Source organism: Talpa europaea (assembly GCF_964194135.1).
Source record: "Talpa europaea genome assembly, chromosome: 3".
NCBI lineage: Eukaryota > Metazoa > Chordata > Mammalia > Eulipotyphla > Talpidae > Talpa > Talpa europaea.
In genome coordinates this window covers 129,414,351-129,431,537 of record NC_140069.1, presented here as the reverse complement: position 1 = coordinate 129,431,537, position 17,187 = coordinate 129,414,351, and the positions used below count along the sequence as shown (strand labels likewise).

The 17,187-nt window shown below is 38.3% G+C and overlaps 1 protein-coding gene across 15 annotated transcripts in view; it reads left to right on the top strand.

Moving 5' to 3' along the window:
- The window catches only part of CADPS2 (calcium dependent secretion activator 2), a gene marked incomplete at both ends in the record, with an annotated part of 405,485 nt that overhangs the window by 148,566 nt on the left and 239,732 nt on the right, over window positions 1-17,187 (top strand). The window lies entirely within an intron of this gene.

Here is a 17,187-nt window from a genome sequence, read left to right as displayed (position 1 = left end):
TATTGCTCTGGCCACGACTTCCAGTATTATATTGAAAAGCAGTGGTGAGAGTGGACATCCTTGTCTTGTTCCAAATCTTAATGGAATTGCTTTCAGCTTTTCACCACTGAGAATGATACTGGCTGTTGGCTTGTCATATATGGCCTTTATGATGTTGAGGTACGTTCCTTGTATCCCAAGAATTTCAAGGGCTTTTATCATGAATGGGTGTTGCACTTTGTCGAAAGCTTTCTCAGCATCTATTGATATTATCATATGGTTTTTATATTTCTTTTTGTTGATGTGTTGGATAACGTTGATTGATTTTCGGATGTTGAACCATCCTTGTGTCCCTGGCATGAATCCTACTTGGTCGTGGTGAATTATCTTATGGATACATTGTGGGATTCTGATAGCTAAAATTTTATTGAGGATTTTTGCATCAGTGTTCATTAGGGAGATTGGCCTATAGTTTTCTTATTTTGTGTTGCCCCTGTTTGGTTTTGGTATTAGTGTAATGTTGGCTTCATAGAACGTGTTTGGTATTGTCCTTTCCTTCTCAATTTTTTGGAAGAATTTGTGAAGGATAGGCACTAATTCATCTCTGAACATTTGGTAGAATTCATTTGTAAATCCATCAGGTCCTGGGCTTTTGTTTCTGGGAAGGTTTTTGATTACCATTTCAATTTCGCTGCTTGTAATTGGTCTGGTTAGGTGTTCTATTTCTTCTTTAGCTTTGGGTGATTGTAGAGTTGTAGGAATTTGTCCATCTCCTCTAGATTGTTGAACTTGATTCCATATAACTGTTCACAGTAGTTTCTGATTATTCTTTTGATTTCTGCTGTGTCCGTTGTGATTTCTCCTCTTTCATGTATGATCCTGTTTATTTGTGCTTTCTCCCTTTTTTCCTTTGTGAGCCTGGCTAGGGGTTTGTCTATTTTATTTATTTTTTCGAAAAAACAGCTCTTGGTTTCATTGATCTTTTGGATTGTTTTTTTTTTTTTTGTTTCGATTTCATTTATTTCTCCTTTGGTTTTTATTATTTCTTTTCTTCTACTGGTTTTGGGGTTTTTTTGTTGTTCTTTTTCTAGATCTTTGAGCTTCGAGATTAGGTTGTTTCTTTGAGTTCTTTCTTCTTTCTTGATGTGAGCCTCTATTGCTATATATTTTCCTCTTATTTCTGCTTTTGCTGCATCCCATACATTTAGGAAATTGGTGTCCTCATTGTCATTCAATTCAAAGAATTTTTTAATTTCTTCTTTGATCTCCTCATTAGTCCAGTGGTCTTCCAGTAGTGTGGGTTTCAATCTCCATGAGGTAGGTGAGTTCCTTGCCTTCTTTTCATGGTTTATTTCTAGTTTTATGCCTTCATGGTCAGAAAAGATGCTTGGTATGATTTCAATCTTGGTGTATCTGTTGATGTTTGTCTTGTGTCCCAGTATGTGATCAATCCTGGAGAATGATCCGTGTGCGCTTGAGAAAAATGTGTACTCAGATTTTTTTGGTTTAGTGTTCTATAGATGTCTGTTAAGCCCAAACGCTCTAGATCCTTATTTAGAGCTTTAGTGTCTTATTTTTTATCTCGTTGATCTATCCATTGTTGATAGTGGTGTGTTGAAGTTGCCTACTACATATGTGTTTTCTCTGATGTCTGTTTTCAAAGATGACAATAGTTGTCTGATATATTTTGGTGCTCCTTCATTTGGTGAGTATATGATAATGAGTGTTATTTCTTCTTGAAGTATTGTCCCCTTGATCATAATGTAGTGACCGTTGGGGTCTCTTTTTACCTTTTTGAGTTTGAAATGTTTTATCTGATATAAGTATAGCTGTTTCTGCTTTCTATTTTGGTCCATTTGCTTGTAGGATTGTTTTCCATCCTTTAACTCTGAGTCTATTTTTGTCTTTTGTAGCTAAATGTGTTTCCTGGAGACAGCAAAAGTTTGGGTTTTGTTTCTTAATCCAGCCTGCGACTCTGTGTCTTTTTATTGAAGAGTTTAGTCCATTTACATTTAGAGTTAATATTGATATGTTAGCGTCTCTATTTGCCATTGTGTTTGTCTTTCCTTTGATTTTATTTATTTATTCTTTTAATAACTTTTTTTTGGGGGGGCCTTCTTTCGTTGATATTCGTCCCTCTGAGGTTCTGGCTTTAGGACTCCTTGTAGTAGTTTTTTGGAGTAGGGGTTTAGTTGTAATGAAATTCCGGAGATTCCGTTTGTCTGGGAAGGTCATTATTCTGTCTTCATAGAGGAAGGAGAGCTTTGCAGGATAGAGTATTCTTGGTTGGCATTTGTTGTCTTGAAGTCTGTTGACTATGTCCCTCCACTCTGTCCTTGTCCATAGTATTTCTTTGGAGAAGTCTGATGTCAGTCTGATTGGTTTTCCTTTGAATGTTATCTGTTTCTTCTCTCTTGTCAGCTTGATTATTTTTTTCTTGTCTTGGATTCTTGGGAGCTTTACTGTTATGTGTCTTGCTGTATTTTTCCTTTTGTCATGGAAGTTTGGTGTTCTTCTTGCTTCTTGTATATCAATTTTCAGCTCCTTCTTCATGTTTGGGAAGTTCTCTTCAATTATTTCCTTAAATATTTTCTCTGTTTCTAGGTCTCTCTCCTCTCCTTCTGTGATTCCTATAACTCTTATATTTCCTTTCCTCATCGAGCCAGATCGTTCCCGAAGTCTTTCTTCAGTCTTTTTCATTCGTACTTCTCTTTCCTTTTCTGTTTTGGTTCTTTTTATTTCTGTGTCTTCAAGAGTGCTTATTCGTTCTTCCATTTCCTCTATTCTGTTATCACTGCTTTTCCCAGCATTCTTTAGCTCTTCTGTTAATCCTTTGATCTCCTGCATTTCCTTCATTTCCCTCTTTAGGGGCTCAATTTCATTCTTCTGAGCGTTGTTTTCCTTAATGACTTCCATCAGTTTTTTCATCATGGCAATTTTAAATTCTTTTTCTGGAAGGCTCAGAAGTTCTTCCAAGTCACCATAGTTGCAAGCTGGTGGGAGGGTTTTTTTTTGTTTTTTTTTTTTTTTTTGTGGTGTGTCTTTTTTCTGAGGCGTTGCTACTTTGCTTGTAGTTTTTCTTTTCCCTGCTGCCTGTCTTCTAATTTGCCTTATGCATTGGGACACTGTGCAGCTGGTACTGGCTGGCATCTGTTTGGTGTTTTCTTTCGGGAGTTTCAGAAACTGGCACTCCAAATGAGTCAAAAACTGTTATGCCAGAAGTCTAGTGAGGCAGTGGTACTTTGAGTATGTTAATGGTCACTGTCACAGAATCTCTCCTCCTTCTGTGTTTAGTTACAAAGGTGAGTCTTGAAATCCCACAGACTTCCCTGGAGGTGGGGCAGCTGGATTGCAATCTGGGTTCCAAATCTCTGGATCTTCCTCTGGGCTCTGACTTCCTGACAGGAGGGACTGGGCTTGTGGGGGCCTTCAGCTCACCTCTGACTGCGCAGGGAACCTTCTCCCTCTGGCTCCACGGGGAGCCTTCTGCCAGATTCAAACAGTCTTTATTGAAGAAAGGTCCCTGTTCTAAAATGGCGCTTTGGAGACAGGCACACTCTTCTGCGCGCCCGGTCTGCTCTGGCCATGGGTGCCTGCTCCCCCTCTGGGTTTGGACTGCTGGCCTGAAGGGGCCTGGCTTGGGTGAACTTTCCACCTCACCTCTGGCTCCCCCAGGAGCCTTCTGCCGGTTTTAAGCAGTCTTTACTGAAGAAGGGTCCCCATTCTATGGGGTGTTGGTGCTTTTTTCTCCTCCTCTGTCCAATTTTCCCCTTCCCTTCACTTCACCTCCCCTGTCCCCCGTCTCCCCTACTTTAGTATTGGCCCATAGTTTCAGAACTTCTGTTTTTTGAGTTGTTTTTCTTTATGCTTGAGAATGGAAAGTTTCTACTGACCTTTCTTCGAATTCACTGATTCTTTTCTCAGTACCTTCCAGTCTACTGTGCTAAGCCCATTAATGTCATTATTTATTTCTGTTTCAGAATTTATTTCTGGCATTTGCTTTTGACCTTTCTTAGTTTCCATCTCTCTGCTTATGTTACTTACCTATTTCATGCATGCTTTTTAAGTTTTTTCCATCAGAGCCCATACCTTATTAATAAGTTATTTAAATCCCTTGCTTGAAGACTATAACATCGTAGGTTTCAGTGTTTGTCTCTCTAAACTTTGTTTCCTTTTGCCTTTTGACATGCCCTGTGATTTTTTTTTTTTTTATTGAAAGCCAGACATATTGTATCAGGTAGAATGAGGTATCATTGCCTTTAGTGTCAGGGTTTATATTAACTGGATAGGAGCTGACCTATGTTTAATGTTTCTTGTAGCCATAGGTATAAGATGCTCTAAATTCTTCTGGTTTCCTTCTCTCCATCTCCTGTCATGACTTTAGACTTCCCTAAGTATTTGTCCTCAGAGAGAGTTTGTGTCTTGCAGTTCTTTTAACAGTGTACCACTGTTGTTGAGCTAGAGCCATGTAAGTTGCTGGGGAATAGGGGGCAGTCTGTTATCTGATTTTTAGTCTCTTAGTGGACCTATGTCTTGGAGCTATAACCTTCATAAGTGTGCTCCTGTCTCAATGTATCCCTACCTCCTATGTCCCTTTGTTATGGGGCAGCCCAGATATGAAATGTGTTGCCTGACTGTGGATCCTCATCTGTGTGCTTGAAGGGGACTTATAATAAGACTCAACTGCAGGCACACACAAAAAGTTTAATAAAGGGTTTATTTACAAAAGAAAGGGAAATGAAGAAATAAATAACTCAGGGAGAAAGTGGGTGAGATAAATTGGTGATTGCATCCTACCAGTTCCGCTGAGCTGGAATCCCAATGGCATGCTGAGCGCTGGCAAAAAACCAAGGGCCAAGGGATCCCCCAAGGCCCAGATTTCTGGTTATATACCAGACCTGGCTGCTTAACTCCACCTTCAGGTCCCAGCAGTCCTCCCTTCCATGATGATGACATTATGGGATTTGTAGTTCTTGGTGTCTTGGGTATCTTTGGTCTGGAGTGGTGATGGAGTCCATAAAACCTGTGTTTGTGGAGTTCATTCAGGGCATCCTTTCTCCTGAACACCTTGTTTCCTTGCCTGGCACCCCCAGTCTGTTTCTTAGATGTCTTCTCCCCCTGTTTGTTCTGGCTCTTTCCTCCTGCCCCACCCCACCCTCCAGCCCCCGATAGAATAAATAAACAGCCTGCAAAGGTCTGCAGAGGGCAGCCTCCTCTTCCCTCAGCTAAGACATGCATTCACTGTTTCTCTCTGGCAAAGTCTATTCTTCATTGTCGGGGAGAAGAGTGTGGAAGGTTTAACAATGCCTTTATTTCCCCCCTTCCTGCAGGTTCAGCTGATGATCTTTCATGGATCCCAAACCCTGAGTACCTGCTGGGGTTACTAAAAGGAAAACCCAGTGTAGTGTGGGATCCCCTTAGGATTGTAGCCCCAGGAATTTCTTACTGTCTCCACTCAATTCCTACTAATTTGGGCAAATTACTAACTTGGTCAACTAGGTTTTGACCACGTCTTTTTGTCTTCCATGGACTTCTGCTCTGAGAGCTGTTTACCTCTGGTTCTGTCTGTATCTCCAGGGGTGAGTTTAGTGGTTTAACCTGCAGCCTCACTTCTCTAACAAGTCCAAGAAAAGCCAGTGATTCTCAGCTTGCCCAGCTCTCTATTTTAAGGAGAGTGTTGACTTGCCAACTCTTTCCATGTCTCTCCCGAAGCATGAGTTCCTTTCTTTTGTTCCGAGACTTGAAAGAAAGGCCCAAGGATTGTTTTTTTATTGACTTAAAAAGAAAAAGAAATTTCAAAAACTCCTAATAAAGGAGAGCTTTCCTTTGCAGTAACAATCGTTTATGAAATGAATGACATTATAAAAATGGATAGTTAAGAAAGAAATGGATAGTTGAGAGACAGACAATCCTACATCCTTCAAGGTCATGTGTGCCTTATTCTTTGTTACCTTTCATCTGAAGTTAAAGAAGAAAAGGTGAAATCACAGAAAATAGTCTACCTCTTAAGAAAAAGTCTTAAGAAGAGAAGTAGTGAAGGAGGACAAAGGGGAAGGACCCACAGCCAGCTGAGCTGTTGGAACGGGGCACTAGTATGTTGATGAAATATCTTGGGTCTCAGCAAAGGTTTTGAACCTCTAATGGTAACATTCTTGTTTCTGCATTTGTTTATCATTATCTGAGCCCTTGCTTTTGCCAACAGTTGTTCCTCTAGGAACTCTCAAAGGTGTATTACTACAGGGTCAGTAAGGAGAGCTGTTCACTAAGATGTGCAAGATGGCAAGGGCCTTATGGTCCCTGGAGATGCAAGAAGAGAGACCATGAATGAGAAGGGACCACTGCCAGGGCTGCCACCCAATACCCACAGGAGCCTCAGTGATGGTTACCTTTGCCCCAGAGCTGCAGGATTAACATCTGGAACTGAGAACAGGCAGCTGTCTCCTGAAGCATAGCTATTTCCTTCTGCTCAGAACAAAGAATTATTAATTATCAAAATTCAGGCAAATTGGAAACTCATAAAACACGAATCTAGAAGATATCACAGCTAAAGTTTGAAATTAGGAAAAAAATGAAAGAAATTATTCACATGTTGCCCAAAAAACATACAGAAATACCACCCAGTTATGTCTGGATTTTCTATTAGAACTATTAGACAATTGTGCTATTAGAACTACCAGTCATACTTTGCATTCTTTGGTTTGAAAACAATGTTTCTGAACTGGTACACATTCTTACAACACAGTTTTAGATAAAAACAATAGGAAAGTAGTGAATGCATTATCTACAATGAGCAATGTGACAATATCAGAATCTATAGTTGAATTGTTAGCCATAATTTACTTGAATCCAATAAAGTAACAGGAGTGAAGGAAGAACAATCTGTCAGTGGAAAATTTAACTCAATATTTTTTAAGGACATGCAGTGATTTCAAGTGCATAGTTATACTTATAGAGAAACAAAATTAGTTGATACTAGAATTATGCACTAGTCTTAAGAATGATTCTTACTTCACATATTTTTAAATGACAGTGCTGTCAAGTGGTGCTATTAAGAAATCAACTACTTTCCTTGAAAATAAATGTTTATTAAAGTTTATTTTAAAAATTGACAAATGGTAACACAGTGTGTTCAAGTCCATTATTAACCCATTTTCCATAATTAGGTAGGGAATATAGTTATTTAGAAATGATGTCCCAATCACTGTGTTGAATGATAGGAGCACAAAGACCTAGTTATTTGCTAGGTTTATTATTATTTTTTTTTAAGTAGCATTGTTTTGTCAGTGCAAGCATGATATAAATGGCTTGAGTTCCTGGCTCTACCTTCTTGAGTTTAAAGAGAAAGCAGTATTGGGGGGGAAGACTATAAACTTTCAGAGACGTCAACAAGAATGAGAAGATTCTGACAGAGGAACCAGCAGGTACAAAGGAAGATGGTGTGAACAGCATGGCATTTGGGGAAGGGCAAGGCATTGTGACTGCTGAAGTGTAAGGATGAGATGGGGCTGTGCTTTGAGGAGACATTGGGACGTGTAGGTAAGAGCGTTGTAGACTTGGAAGAGAGGTAAAGATCCTAAATGATCAGTCTGAAGAGTGGAGTACACAGTGCCCTCTCTACTGCTTTTCTCCTCCTTTTGCTTCTATATTTGTCTCTTAAGAAGATTAAGTCATTGAATTTCACAGCTATCTAAATCCGGATGTCTTCTGCCAAAAGCACCTTCATTAATCATTCTAATTCTTTTTCCATTAACTGAAGAGGGTGAGTCAGCCATATTTACCTAAGAGACAAAGCAAAGTTAACTGAACTCTCTCCAGATATCCCTCCCACCTGGATTCCTTACATTATGAAGACTTCAAGACTGTATTAGATACTACTGCAGAAGTGTTTGTGTGTTTGTGAAGGATAAGCAGGCATATTTACAAGTAGTTAAGAAGTAGTGTTTAAGTTTATGGTTCCCTTTCCCTAGAAATTTTAGTATTGACGATTAAGCACTTTGAGTGTAGGATTTGAAATATTGGACAAATATAGGAGGTTGCTATTTCCCTTCTAACTGTCAGAGTCCTTCCCCAGAAGTCCAGGAATCATGAGATAGTCTGTTCTGAAGGACCCCCTCCAAGGTGTGAAAAAGGAAAATGGGAAGAAATGTGAATGCTTAAAGGAAATTGGTGTCTGTCTTTCATCACTGACAGCTTTTTTCTCAACTAAGTAGCATGTGATTCATAATACATTTTGTTTAACATAATCTGCCTGCTTTGGCAGAAATAAAAGCACATTGTACAGAGACTGTGACATTTAATAACAAAACTTACTTTCAGAATAGGAAGATAAAGTGCAGAAATAACAATTAGAGTAGATTTTTCATGTGTATAATTTCAAGTTTCAAAGTGCTTGAGGAAAATATTGAAGTAAATGTTATTCCATGGCAGTTTTTATATTTTAGGAGGCAGCAAAGAGAAACTTAAGACTTGAAGAGTGATTAGATTATGTAATGTCTAATTTTTTAAAGACTCTGGAATTAATAGAATGGCTATAATATTTTTGTACATACTCACTTTTAAATATAAATGTGTCATATAAATTAGGTGAATGTGATTTCATGTGTAAATGAGTTTAAATATCCGATTAGTATAGTAAATCAATGTCCTCTCTAGAAATTAAATGTTTATAATGGGGATGCAGTTTTAGCATTGTTAAATTATAGATTTTGTCAGTGTTACTTCATTCAACCATGTACCACTTTGATTTTTCCTTAGCCAATGTGCAGAAGAACTGCATAAGACTATTCCTAAGTAAGGCTTTAATTTGTTCTTTTTTCTTGCCTCATCAGATATCAATATAGGTTACCTTCAGGAACTCTCTGCATCATTTTTAGATTTTTCCCCTATGCCACTGTCCTGTAGAAATTAGAATGTTAGGCCTCCCTGGTGGTGCAGGTGGTTAAGTACCGCACTATGGAGCAATCCGAAGTCTCTGCAGCACAAGTTCGATCCCCAGCCGGCCAGGGAGAAACCCACATGGTGAGGCAGATCTCTCCTGTCTCACCTGCTGCTCTCCTCAGCACTGTATTTCTGTCGGTCTACCTATTCTGTTTCCCACTCTGTCTCTGGTGAATCCTTTCACCCCCTGCATCTCTGACCTGTACCCCAGTTCTTGTATGCATGAATAAATAAATCTTAAAAAAAGAAGAAATTAGAATGTTATTACTTTTTTATTTATTTTAAATGAGAGGACAAATCTACAAAGACTAGGCATCTTTGCAGTAATAGTAAAGGAAAAATATTTTTGCTAATGCACTTCATAACCCATTCTCAACTATTAATGAAAGAGAAAGGAATATATGAATATATTTCAAGTATAATAAGCAATTATATCTTTTTCAAGATTGTTAAGGAAAATAGTCTATCAAAATTATAATGAGACATATGGTAGTTAGCTTACTTGTTTCAAAATGTTTATTGAATACCTTTTTATGAATACCTTTTTAAATGTTAGTTACTGGGCTTAGCAGTGAAATTGCCAAATTGTTTTTTTTCCTCAAGGTCTTTGATGTGGTCAGGAGACAGACACATAAACATGATGTGTGCCACTAGGGGCCCGTTCCAAGCACAATGTGAGCCAATGGAGGGAAATCTCTTCATGTGATAGAGGAGGCTGCAAGGATTTAGTTAATGGCCCATCCTGGCTGCACAGTGGCTTTCAAAGTCACTGGATGTCTTCACAAGAGCTCCCTGCGGTATACTGACACAGTCAGAGAGAGCCGGAGCCTTGGCCTGACTATCCACCAGAGGTCTCATTGCCATGGTCATTCTAACTAAATGGGTGTCTGAGAGCCAGCCTGGCTCCATGCCCAGGAAGAAGTGAAGATTGGCCTGTGGACAACCCAGTTCTCTATTGGAATGTTAATGAAAGTGTAATGAAGGTTGTGCAAAGACAGAAATTCTTTGATTTTAGATGATGGGTAGATATTTAACAGACAGGAAGAAAATAGCACATATAAAGAGAATGGAATGTCTTGGAATTTGTAGGGAGGTGTGTTCTGTGTAATCCTGGAGTGGCAGGAGTGGAGACCAGAGAGTTAGGAAATGACTAGACTGTTGAGGACATTATATGCTAGCTGAAAGAGCTTGGGGTTGGGCATGTGATAGGGAACATTCTGGAGGAAGAACATTCTGGAGCATGTGTCTTAGTAAAAATTTTTCTTGTGTAATGAGTGACAATGAGAATTTCTAACTATTAATTGGCTTCTGGTCATATTTTTAAAATGATCTCATTTTCTATTTACAAAGAATACTCATGATTCTTACATGAAGGTCTCCAGATAGGCAAGACTCACTGCTTGATCTTTGAATTATCTCACAGGTTCATGAACATACATTAGGCTTGATATGGAGCTGAGAGCAGCAGTTTTTGAAAAATATAGGTAGGGGTGTGATGTGTGAGAGAAATTATATGCTACTTGGATTGTTGTACTGTGTTAGGTCCACTGAAAAGTCCTTCAGTGGTAACAAACTAAATACACTATGCTTCATAAGGGCACCCTTCCCTAGGCCTTTTCATACAGGTCAGCTCTTCTTTCCACTCATTGCCATAGTACATGGCACATGGATTAATCTCAGTTGGTTCCAAATACCATTTTGTCTCATCCCAAGTAGGGTTATTCTCCTATGTTGTTTGTTCAGGCTTCCAACTTAAAACCCTATGTCCTTCCTTTCCTATTGCCATCCTAGCCCGAATGATTACATGATACTGCTGCTTCCTCCACAGTATTGTATTATCTGCTCCTTTATTTACAAGTATATTGCCATAGCAGGAGATTTCAGTACCTCTTAGAGAACATCACAGTAACCTCTTATTTCTTCCTACACTACATATTTTTGTTTCCAAAGTAATGTTTTTGAAGCAACATCCTAATCCTTTCCTGACCCAACTTTGAGTGGAAAGAAATTATAATGGCTCCTCTTTTCACCACAATAAAGTTCTTATGCGTGGCTAACCTTTCAATAACCATGTGTTAACATTCTGGCCCCTTCCTACCTTCCTTAATTTCATTTCCTGTAACAATTCTTTACACACCCCAAACTGAGCTGATTCCCTGTGCTTATCCACTGCTTGTATTTTCTTGGATTTTACTTTTGTCTCACATTATTCTCTTCTCCAAGAACCAAGAGCAATTCTACCTCCATGAAAGTTTCCCTGTTTCTCTCCCCGCCCCATCACTGTTCTTAAATATTAGGGGAGGGGAAAGTGAGACATTTACATTTCCTTATTATAAAAGCCTGTCATAGTTATTTTGACATATTGAGCCCAGGATACTTAAGTAGTCTTGGTGCCTTTAATTGTACAGTAATATTTGATGTTTCCTATTGTGGGCATTCAAAGATAGTGAAAGACTAAAGGAAGGAAAATTGAAAGTGAAGCATTTTGAAGGAATATGAGATGGTTAACTTGAATCCATGAGCCAGATTGCAGGACTCAAACCCTGTGACTGTGACCCTGGGAAATTGCTTGCAACAATTTGTGCTTCAGATTTTTCATCACTAAAATGAGATAAGACATATAGGATTTTTCTAAGCTTGAAATGTGATACTATTTATAAAAACTTTGAACAGTCCTAACATATAATAAGTGCTGTGTGAATTGAGTTCTTACTAGTACTGATGAGGCTAGAGTTCTAACCTGCTCTGATTAAGTTTTCTACCATGGAGAGAGTCTGTTATTTATTGCTGAATTCTGAATTTCAGATTATTAATGTGAATGTAAAATCATATAATCATCTAGTTTGAGGTGAGTATAACTAGTAAGTAATTGATTGAAATTATTATTAGTTTATTTGTTCTGTTCACAAAATAAAATGTTAATTCAAAATGAGACACTAAAGAAAAACTTGATGATGTGTAAAAATTTACACAAGCCATATCTACCACTTTAGAGAATATGCATGCATATTCTCCAGACTATTGAAGTCCTTTGGTTTTTATGTTTGAGGCTAAATTTCCTGCGTTCTTGCCTTTGAACATTTGATCCATTATTTAATATAGTTTAGTTCAGTTCACATAGGGTAATTTCATATCTAATTAACTCGTTCATCTTTTCCCTCCTTTTAAGTATTCAAAGAAAAGTGTGGTTTGGGAAATGTATTTTTAAGACTTAGAACTTTTCTACAAGAATCCTTTGCAGAACTGCTATTTCTGAGTCATGTTTTTTATACATAATTTAGAAGGTAGATATAAGGGAGTTCTTTAAAAGCTTTGCCTCCAGCAGACAGAATGCTAGCTGATTCATACATAACATCACACACTGTGTTGCCCTTGAGCATAGGGGATAAGTGCATTTCCTTATGTTCTTTTTGTGTGAAATTACAAAAGGACCTTTAATTACCTTGTAGTTGTGGGCTATTCTCAGTAATCAAGAAGGGAGGAAGGGCTCTTGTTTTTGAGGGTGATTGCCTCACAGAAGGTGGTTCTGCATGTAGGAGATGTTAAGGCCTAAGGACCTTTCAAGTATTTGCACTAAAATTGAGACTAGTTAGGACTAGTTATGTGACTCCCACTATTGTAGATGGGTTGTTTCATTGCTATTTCTAGGGAAAGGTGTACTAACAAGGGGCAGAGACTATAATTTGAGGTCATGAGTGTCTGAGAAGTTCAACAATAAGTCAGCTATCAAAGATCTGCTATCAAACCATGTGTGTTTATGGGCCCAGAGAGTGAGGGGTGTCAGGTTGGGAGTAGCACAGAAAATAACAGGGATCATAGAGAGTTATGCTATATCTTTTTTTTTTTTTAAAGATTTATTTTATTTAGCATACAAGATCTGGGGTGTAGGCCAGAGGTCCGGGGTGGGGGTGAGAGGATTTACTAGAGACAGAGTGGGGAGCAGAACAGGCAGATCTACTGAAATACACTGCTGAGGGGAGCAACGGGTGAGTCAGGAGAGGTCTGCTGCACCATATGGGTAGCTCCCTGGCCGAGGATCGAACTTGTGCTACAGTGGCTGTAGATAGCTTGATAGCTCTGAGACTTCACCCCTGAACCACTAGGGAGGTCTTATGCTGTATCTTTATAATAATTTGTGATTCAAATGATGATAGAGAATTGACTGGTTTATTGATGAAGCACATTAAATGGCTAATAGTTAAAGCCTTTGGTCAGTGTTGTGAGGCCATATTGGAAAACCCAGGTCCATTTGGCAATGTCAAATAAATCAAACACTGGACTACTGGAAATTTATATGACAAAAAAAAGTGTTGGTGTTCTTTTGGAATCAGTGTTAGGTTTGCACCAGTTACTTCTCATAATGTATAATTTGTAAATTGCCAGGTTTATAGATGATATAAATACCATGAACCTGATATATGCATTAACTTTAGGGAAAACTCCAAATTTGCATTAACAGTACAACTATTCATCTACTTGTCTGTTTCCTACTAAAGGATAAAGATGTATGTTATAACAAGATGTATATTCTAAGAAAATAATGGAATACAATTTGGAAAGAGTCATGTTTTAGTTGGAGTAGGCCCTCAAAGAGAAAACTGATTTTATTTATTTATTTTTTTTGGTGCAAGAAAGAAGCATACAATTGCCTAGGCTTAGTACATATAAAGACATCATTATATTAAAAAAAAAAAACAGCTATTAATCCCCTTTTTAGTGACTGACAATATAAAGTCAATTATGCTGTTCCAGAAAATAGATTAGTCAGAGAGGGCAATGATGCTCAACAGTGCCGTGAAAAGCACTTTTTAAAATACTTTTATCTTTGATATGAGCAAACTTAATGAATTCCAGTATTTGGTATGTGTAGTTTATATCACATTAGAAGAATCACATCACAAGTTATAAATGAAGCTGTTCAATAAAACTTGGTAAAGTTCTTTATACTGTGTCTGTATTGTTTACTGAGAGATAATTGGCTGTCAGCACAGACTTTGGTCTTCTAGGTCAGATACAAAGGGAGGCCTGCTGGTAGCTGAGATCTCTGTTTACGAGAAGAACAGGAGAGACATGGGCAAGGAGAGGCAAAGGTTTCACATTTTGCAAGTCAAGACTAACAGAGTGCTCTATCAGGTCCAAGTTATCTTGTCTCCTCAAAGTCCTTTTTAAATATTGCTGTCTTCATATTTCCTTTTTGATACTGTCAACCAGGAAAAAAATCTCTTTATCACTGAATTTCCGTAATACTCATTCAGTAGCTTCCTTGTGACAATTATAATCTCAACATGCTATTTTTAGTTTTCTGCATAAAGTGTGAACTGAGAGTCCATGACTCTTGTAGCTACTAAGGTGTCTGCAGTAGTGCTTGCTGTACAGTAGGCATAGAAACAAATTAAACAGTTAATGAAGTAGTTGTGGACCATCCAAGTCAACATTGTTAAGAGTTTATGTCTTAGTTCCATTATAAAAATCTAACAAGTTTCTGTAAGAATTAGGTCTGAGATTGTCTTTTTCCATGGCTTATGTTTGAAAAGTCATACAACCTCTTTGAGAACCAATGAATAGAAGCTTATATACAGAAGATTCTCCAAGAGTTATGGTTCTTTCTTTTGAGTTAACCACCCCTGTGAGAATCTTCAATAAGCTATGAAATTCAAGCAGTTCCCCAGGAAAATAATACACATCTGCCAAACTTTGTCTACAACTTGAACCAGATTTATAGACTCCTGGAAGTTCAGGTTAAGAACTCCTTAACCTAGAAAATTCTGAATGTGGAAATAGTAGTCATTGCATAGTGAATAGGAGGAAAATTAACGTTTTGTTCTAAATATTTGTCAAGCCAGTGAAATATTTTGATTGAGTGGCAAAAGTCTCTCTGCAATAGATATTAGAGGCATTACAGAAAATAGAGATACATTTGGACATCTGTTGTGGTCAGGGCTCGATGACACTTTGCAAAAGGCTTGAAGAATATTCTGTACTAGGAAAGGACATCTGTGAGGCAAATTACCCATTGTCAGTTCGTGTTGAAATCAGAAATTTAAAGTCAAAGAAAATGAAATTAAGATACTTTTCTTGTGAACTGAGGACTTGCCTCTGACCCTGCCACAAACCCCAGAGCCCACATATCCTCATTTTCTTTCTCTCATAGCCCAAGTCAGGCACTAGACATAGTTGTGTCAGCAACATCTTAAAGTCTGATGCCCACACCTATAAGCCATCCATTCAGGCATTTCTTTCTTTTTTAATTTTTTACAAAATATTTATTATATATATTTTACATCTTTTTTTTTTTAATTGGGATGGGGTAGGGAAAGCCTCTTGATAGTTCAGAAAAGAAAATTTTCACCATAACAGTATGTGTAACTGCATTGGAAAAATGCAGCTTGACGTGACAAAGGAAACACAGCATCACACAAAAAAGGAAGACTGCTAGCTAAGAACTCTGTCCTTAAATTTTAGTCTGTCTCAACCCTGTGTTTCTAGGTTTTAATCTTGAATGACTCGAGATTGGGTTGGGTGTGATCTATGAGGGAAAGAAAAGGGTCAAAGACAATACCTCCACTGTGGGCTTGAACAGCTGGCATATAGATCTGCCATTTATATGACTTGGAATTACCCATCGATGGCGTCATTAGGTTGGAGCTCTGGAAACTGAGTCCATTTTGTGTTTGTTACATGCAATATGCCATTTTCCCAATCAGGTTGATGTGGTTAAGTAGACAGTAGGAAACAAAGTCTGGAATTCTGGTGAGTTGTTAGATCTTCCAAATACATTTGTGAGTTATCAATGAGCCTATATGTTTATGGTCATGGGCTTTGAGGGAGCAGTTAGTCAGTGAATGTTGATAGATCGAGAAGAGGTGTGAGTCCATTGTTTATAAATGTTAACTATTCACTGGAGCACGATTCTAGTTTCATAATGGAAAGGAAAAAAATCCATTTGTCTTACTAGAATTTATTTTCACACATTGTGTGACATGAGGTACATCACCGAAACTAGCTGTGATTGGCTTGAGGGAGGTGGATGTGGTTATAAAAGGACAATATGTGGTGTGAGAACTGTTCCATGTCTTGACTGGCGGTGGAGATACAAACCCACATAGATGGTACCTCACACTGGAATTTTATGAACACCCAGATGACACATAGAACTGAGGAGCTCTAAGATGAGTGACTCTGTCAAAGGCAGCATCCTGATTGTCATATGATACCAGTTTTGTAGGATGTTGCCATTGAGGGCAACAGGCAGTGTACAGTGGGTACTTTTCTTACTTCTTACAACTGCATGTGAAACTACAGTTTTTTTTTTGTTTTTTTTTAAAGAGACATGTATTTATTTGTTTGTTTGTTTGTACATGCACTGGGTACAGTCAGAAGCGCGGGAGGGTGAGAGAATTCACCAGAGCCAGAGCAGGGAGCAGAGCAGGCAGAAGGACCGAAGTACACTGCTGAGGGGAGCAGCGGGCGGCAGGAGAGGTCTGCGCGCCATGTGGGACCCTCCTCCTGTGGCCGGGGAGCAGCCGGGGATCGAACTGGCGCCGCAGAGGCCACGGGCAGCTTCGCAACCCTGCGCTCAACCGCTGCGCCACCGGGGAGGCCCAGTTTTCTTAACTGAAAAGTCCACCTTTAGGGAACACCTTCATTAAATTAAACTATGTAAATTTTCATAAATATTAAAAACAAAGGTAATATACTCAAAATGCATAAGAAAGCAAAACATGGGCCATTAGCTAGTGATCCTTATGTGTAAAAAGAGCCAACTCAGTTTAGCATTACAAAGAACAGAGACAGACAATACAAATTTTATGCATGGTCTTGGTATTAGCTTTTCCCCACTGTTTTTGTGAACATGTTTGGAAGATGCCTTTCTAGGCTCACAAAATGATACCAGACATCACCAAAGCTGGAAACCTTTCAGTCTGAAAGCTAAGCTTCAAGAATTTATTAAAAAATCAGTGTAGTACAGCAATGATCTCCTTTGCCTACCTGTTTTCAAACAAATGCCATTAAACTATTAATATTTTTGAAAACTGTCTCTTACAAAAAAAAAAAAAACACTTGCAAAGCCCAGAAATGATACAAATACTTCCACTTAAAATTAAGTGAAATTTATTAATTTGTACATATAAATATTTAAAGAAATTAAGCAGGGTTTTTTGAAAGTTGAAGTGGTTGCCAGTCTGAAAACAAGTGGAAAGATTTCTTGGCAGTATGAGTCTGTTAGGATTAAATAAGGAGTATGTGAAATATGACTTCAGTGGCAGAAAG